General features: G+C 39.2%; 1 pseudogene; it reads right to left on the reverse strand.

Moving 5' to 3' along the window:
• Positions 1-690: 690 nt before the first annotated feature.
• On the reverse strand, positions 691-1,918 carry LOC133994312 (putative nuclease HARBI1; annotated as a pseudogene).
• Between the last annotated feature and the right edge of the window lie 5,326 nt (positions 1,919-7,244).

Here is a 7,244-nt window from a genome sequence, read left to right on the forward strand (position 1 = left end):
ATACTCATATTGTGCCTCCATATGGTAGTTTTAAGTATTCTGAAACAGAATCTTGTCCCGCATTACAGGAGGAGGAGGATGAAACATTGTCTGCTGCCACAGAGAGGGATCAAGAGAGGCCTCAAGAAGTGTCTTAATATTATGTACAGCTACTGGCAGTTCTCTACCCATTCACATTCTTGGGTGGAATTGGGAGTTTTTTTTCCTTTACCAGATTTTTGTCCTTTACCAGAGCATGGCTGGCCATCATGAGGAGGAGGGTCCTTCAACCTCCACTGCACAACTAAACACAGTGAGATTAACAGTAAATGCCATGTTAATTCTGCATGTAGAAATGTAGGATTTTAAATGTCATCCATATGTTTCCCAGTTACCAGTAAAGGACCTGTACAAAATACACTTATTGAAAACCATTGCAAAGACTGAGAAGGAAATGGTCTATCTAGATCGCAAAATCAGGAAGACTGATCTAGAAATACTTTTACTGGAACACCAGTTGAGGTGGGTGCATTGTCACAGGTAACTGTTGCTTTTGTACTTTTAGGGAATAAAAGAAGCCCAAATCAAATGTGATTTATGTGTCTTTATTTGACGGTCATGGACATTCAAAAATAGTTCCGACAAATTAAGTCTCTCACAGTCCTTCCATCCTGGACATCTGCAGGGTGGATGGGATGGTCATCATCAGTGTCATGGCTCTGTATGGCAGGGTGTTTGCTCTCCTCTTATAGTGGCAATATTATGGAGAACAACACATGCCACAATGATGTCACATGCCCTCTCTGGGGTCACCCTGAGCTTACGCAGGCACTGGAACCGGGATTTGAGTATGCCTATGGTCATCTCAACCCGGGCTCTAGTCCTGCAGTGGGCCACATTAAAATGTTGTTGGGGCCCAGGCTCAGGGTCAGGCTAAGGGGTCAACAGAGAGGGCTGGCATGGGTAGCCTCTATCCCCCAGTAGGTAGCCATCAAACTCTTCTGTAATTACAGTGGACACATTTCAGTGTGTTGTAAAGAGGGAGACAAAGGGTGACATTTATACAAAGCTTTAGGTTCCTTACCACGTGCAAATTTGTTGCTCAGGCTAGACTTTCGATAGACCCGAGCATCATGTACAGAGCCAGGCCACTTGGCTTCCACATTGGTGATGAGGTTGGCTGCATCACATATGATCTTGACAGTGCAGAGAATGACATGAGTTGCAGTATATTGGGATGTGGACTTTATCATTCTTAAGATGGTAGGTAATATACCTGGACATTGATACTATGACAGGATTTCCTGTTCACATAGTCCCCTTCATTCTCTGCAGGAGCAGTGATAGGAATGTGTGTTCCATCTATACATCCTATCACATTTGGCAGCCCTGCAAAATTACAACTAATTAGGCTACTGTACTGACCCCCGTCTGAGGTTGCAGCAGAATGTCTATCATACTTGAAAATGATCTAATATATTATTTCTACATCAGTTACCCGCAATCCTGTGGAATTCTTCTTTGATATTTCCTATAGGTTTGTGCCCAGGGAACACTACCATGAGAGACAACAGGCGTTTAAGTGCGAGGGTGACATTCCTGACTGCTCTACACACCTACACACCGTTGCCTTGCCGACGTGTTCTGCGTCGCCAATATTGTACAGGAAGTTTCCATTAGCGTAGAAACGCAGCGCGATGCACAATATTTGCTCTGATGTGAGCGAACGTCCGCGGTGTGTGAGATTGCATATGTATGGCAGGAGTATGTTATTGAGGTAAATGATGGAGGTTGATGAAAATCGATACCGTTCCAACAGATATTCTTCGGGTTATGACAGCACATCCAATCGAGGTCTGACAATCCTCTCCCGACGTAAGGCATTGCGGATTATTTCTGCTTCGATATCTATCGGATTGTGGATGTATGTACAACCCATGTCTCAGCAGTTTGCTTCAAATGGGAGGAGACAGGTAGAAACTGCCAGCGAGCAGGTTATGTTCACAGTCAGTTACCATGGTGACTGACTCAGAGTTTAAGTTACCTCTCTTTCTGGAACGGATAAAACGGAGTCTCTCATCTCAGAGTTAACTTTCTGGAATACCCCTCAGTATTTCGGATCCCACAATTGTACTTCACAACATGAAGCATCATGCTTGGATTAACCAGGTGGAGCGAGCGGTCATCAGATATTTATGGAAGTACATTCATGCATTCGTAAGGTCAGCTACGTTTGGAACATCTGCAGTCGCAGTGACGGCGGCCCAACGTTAATAAACAAAGGTAACCAGTTAACGTGGAAACCAGTTGATTTGTAACACTGGAGAGTGAAGGCGGACGCTGCTGTACAAGACAGGTGAGTAACATCAGCGCTGCTTCACATAAACTGTACCGTTACCTGCTGACATTCAGCTCACTGTCTAGTTAATCAGGATATGTTGTTGTTGTGATGTTATCTGTAAAGTAGCAAAGTTTATACCTACAGCTGTTTGACGCTCTGCACGTTAGCAGTGCACTAACGTAACCTACAACATAGCTGTTGTGTAGGTCCTCGCTGTGTATCTGGTGTTTGTTTACTGCTTTCAAACTGTTTACAGACTGTTTACAATATTTGGGCAATCTTGATTTAGAGCAGCAGGTTATCCAGGCATTGCAGAGGAAAATAAAACGCACAGTAAATCAACACTAGACAATAGAAATGTATATCTGTATAAAACAATAGCTCAATACAAAAATATAATTTTTAAAAACTGCATGTTGTTATTTAGATAGGGTGAACATATTTTGATTGGTCAAAATTCGATATGAGTTTACTCAAAGATTCCTTATAATTTAAATATATTTAAAGTTTATATGTATGGATATATTATTTTGTTATATTACAAAATATATCTCAAAGACAGAAATTCAGATAGTCTTCTCAAAGGTTACTGAACTTTCTTTATTATGCCTCAATTGTAAAAATTGTGTATATGTATATGTATATATGTATATATATATATATATATGTATATATATGTATATGTATATATATGTATATATATGTATATGTATATATGTATATATATGTATATATATGTATATGTATATATATGTATATATATATATATGTGTGTATGGTGGTAAGGTTATTTATTTATTTTAATTGTTAAAAAATTGACGAAAAGATATATTTGAAAAATAAGACTTGAGGCACATGGGTGATATTAGTCTGTATGTTATACAGTTGGTTTGACATCATTCACTCAAATGGTTGAAACGCATAATAGGTTTGTATTTAATGTCAAATGAAGGTTGATTATTAAACTAACTTAATGTTGCTTGTAAATCTGTAGCCTACCTTTCAGATAGTTTTAACCTCTCACGATCCTGCACCAATGTCGACAGGATCTTCTATGATTGGTCAGGAGGTGGTGCTTTTATACTTGTTGATCTCTTATCCAGAACATAACCTGCTCCTGAGCAGGTTAGTCGTTCAGCATAAGTTGCCATGGTGATTTACCCCGGTAAGAAGTGAACCAGCGTCGTAGGACGGAAAACCCAGAGTTAACCCTGAAGTTACCTCCATAAGAGAAAATCCAGCTTCGTAGTACAGGCCTCTGGTGATTTCCAAAACAAAAATAAATTATATATTTGCTCCACACAGTTGTTACAATCTAACTTTATATGAATGTTTTACATTGCACATTACTGTATCTTATATGGTTATCCAGTAACAATGGCATGAGACTAATAATGGGTCTGTATTTATTCTTTTCTCCAGAAACCTCCATGCCTTTCATCCTGTAGCCTGCTCCTCATACCTGGACCCTGATCTGCTCGGCACTCTGCTGGATTCTTTTCTAGACCTGCTCGGCTCCTGCTCTGCTCCTCACAGCATTTCCCTGGCCCCAGCTCATCTTCAGCCTTTTCCCCAGTTCAACATCCCATTTCTATTCCCCTCAATAAATGTCTTTTCCTTCAGTGGTGCCTCCTCTCCTCTCTGTGTCACATACTGAAGCTACGTTCAGACCAAACGCGATGCCCCTTGTGACACTGTAAGGGGGGTGTCTGGGCACTGGAGGGAAATAAATCTGTTCTTGCCATTTGAGGTCATGATTATTTTTTAAATGGATTCATATATTTAAAAAAAGAAGACATTTAAAATAGTTAGTCATGATTTGTGATACATTCACCAATGAGCATCACAGTTTGTACCAATGTCTGTTTGACGTTAGGATGAAGAAGATCCTACTGTATATTCAAATCACTGGAGAATCTAGGTTTCATATTATGTAAATAGACGACCTGTACTGTTGCACCCAATGTGACTCTGATTCACAGCCAGCTAAACTCTCCTTTGTATCACATCCTCCAAGGAACATGCAGGTGTTGTAGTTGATCAGGATTTAATACAAGAAAGTGTGAAACTGAAATGGACATATAAAAATACAGAAAAGCATTTGTTAATAAACAATACAGAATAGCTTGTCATATGTACAAGTTAGCTTATCACGGCTCGGAGGACCAATCTAATATTTGTAGATCTACATGTAAGTATTCACGGGTACGTATGATTCAAATGATGTAAATACTGAATATGACAGAACTTTTCAGGTAAGTAATGAGGTAAATTAGACATTGAATTCAAACTAAACAAAACAGTATATTACATCAACGATCAATTCAACGGTCGCTCTAAGCCTGAAATGTACCGTTATACTGCATCAACGGTCACAGGTGCCAACAAAATGACTCAAACGTTGCAAATATGTCACAATAATTAACAATATACATTCTAACAATTATACATAACATGTTCACTTACTTATATTTTCACTCAAAGGGCTAGAAAGAAATGGATACTTAATATAAAGAATGAGCAGTTTTCTGTTTTGTTTTTTTTGTGTATTTTTTTTCAAAATTCTAATTATTTATTCTTTGTTGGACAGAACACACAAAAGAGAATATACAACCAACCAGACATTCCAGTTCATAAATAAAATATTAGAGAAGGAAGTGTAAATACAAAAGTAAAACGATTTCAATATAAAGTAAATAAATAAAAATGGTATAAGTGACAGACATCTGATTGTCTGATTCATTTGAATACAATTATTTGTTATATATTTTATAGCCTGGAAGTTCAGGCAAATAAATGAACAGTTCCAATACACAACCCAACGGACATTGCAACACCAGTTTATCAAAATATGTCTCTGTAACATGCCCAGACCTCCTGCACTGCAACAGGCTGCAGCCACTGAACAGAAATGACACATGAGACAAATATCATGTTGCTGCACTCACAAATATAAAGGCCTGGGGGGCATGGCCGGGGCCCCTGTGGGGTGGGTGGTGGCGCGGTTGGCAGGGCCTACCGCCCTCTTCTATTTGGATGGAAAGGAAAAATATAAATATAAATAATAAATAAACGATGGGAAACTTCTCGGAGATTGGGAGTGTCACTCCTAGTTGGGCTGATCCCCTCCTGGGTGGTCTGGGGGTGGCCCAAAATGGGACGAGGCAATTTGGTTGACCAGTGCCCTACTGAGGGCCTGGGCACAGCTCACTACTAGAGATCCCTCCAACCAAAAGGGGAAAAAATAAAATAAAATAATGGGGGGTGGGCTTCACCGATCGGGTCTGTCTGCCTCCTGCTGGGGGTCCGGACTGACTTCCTCTGGGGGCCGGAGCTGGGGGGCTCTGCGTACATCCCGGGCTCTCTGTATGGGTCCTGCTCATCTTACCTTATAAATATAAATAATAAATAAACGCAACCATTTGATTGCGGTTATTATTGTTATATTATGTGTGTACGTGTTCTTTTCAACTTTCGTTTTTTTTCTTTTCTCTAATTTATTTTTTCTTAGGGTGTATGTGTGTATGTGGGCATGTATATATGTATATGTATATATATGTTTGTGTGTGTATGTATATATCTATACTCTTTATATTACTATTATATTTCGACATATTTTATGACATTGCGTATATATATATATATATATATATATATATATATATATATATTTATTTATTTATTTTGTATTTATTTCTAATTTATTTTCTTCTTCCATGCTTTATTCTTGTCTTATTTCTGTGCTTTCTCTCTCCACAAAAGACTTACTGGTTGTTTCCCCTCTTTTTTCGGTCCTGTTCAAGTGTTGTTCTCCCCGCTGTCCTGTGCTGTGTCTTATGGTCTGTTTGTATGTTTTGTTGTATTGCACTATAAAATTTAATTAAAAAAAAAAAAAAAGTTGTGAATCAGAACCAAATGTGATATTGTGACAACTGTAACTGCTTTTTTTATTTTTTTTATTTTTTATAAATCATCTAAATATCAGCAATAATTATCCTGTCATATAAAGCTCATATTATTATCTTATCATGTAGTTCCAAACTAAATGGACACAGTATTTACAATAAACAACAACAACAGTACACAGTAAACACATCTCTCCCACTCTGTATTTCTTCTCCTCATGCCTCATGTCTCCATCCTCCCAGCTACAGCTCCCACCAGGTCTATAGAGAAATTACAGCAGATTGATTTTGTTGGGGGCCTCACTGGAGTAAAGTTCAACCTGTGTGTGTGTGTGTGTGTGTCGGTCCGTCCGTCCAAAGCACGGCTGGCCAATGAGGGAGGACCTGGCTCAGAAGTGCTGATGTAACTCCTTGGCTATATGGGATTGTCTCATCCCATTAAGTGAAGTTATGGATTGAATATTGACATACACCTGCCTGCCAGCCACTGAAACAAGACAGCAAGGACATAATCTACAGTCCCACCAAGGCAGCTGGTGAGCCATCATCTTTTTACATCTTTTGCTATACAAATATGAATTTTGTTTCACTGTATAAAAAGATAGTTATACGCTGCATATCTGAATGGGACAACTCTCAGGGAAGAAAACATAGACCTTTTAAATAATACCAGCAGTAGCTAGTTCTTAGCCAGGGGGGTATTCCAGGTAGGAGGTTCAACTAACTCTGAGTCTAACCCTGAACTCTGAGTTGACTTACTCTGAGATGGGAAACTCTGAGTATCCGGTTCCAGAACAGCTGATCTGAATTAGTTCAATCAACTCTGAGTATGTTAACCTTGAGTTTGGCGCGTGCGCGACCACTATACAAAGCCATCATCAATGGAGCCCCGATACCTTGATTCACCATGGTAACTACTGAGAAAAAAAGATCAAGTTACGTCACCTCCCTGTAACTGGAGCTCCCCCTGCAGGCCTGTGGTTAATATGAACATATATTTCACAAAAAGTAACACCGCT

Source organism: Scomber scombrus, chromosome 14 (genome assembly GCF_963691925.1).
Source record: "Scomber scombrus chromosome 14, fScoSco1.1, whole genome shotgun sequence".
NCBI lineage: Eukaryota > Metazoa > Chordata > Actinopteri > Scombriformes > Scombridae > Scomber > Scomber scombrus.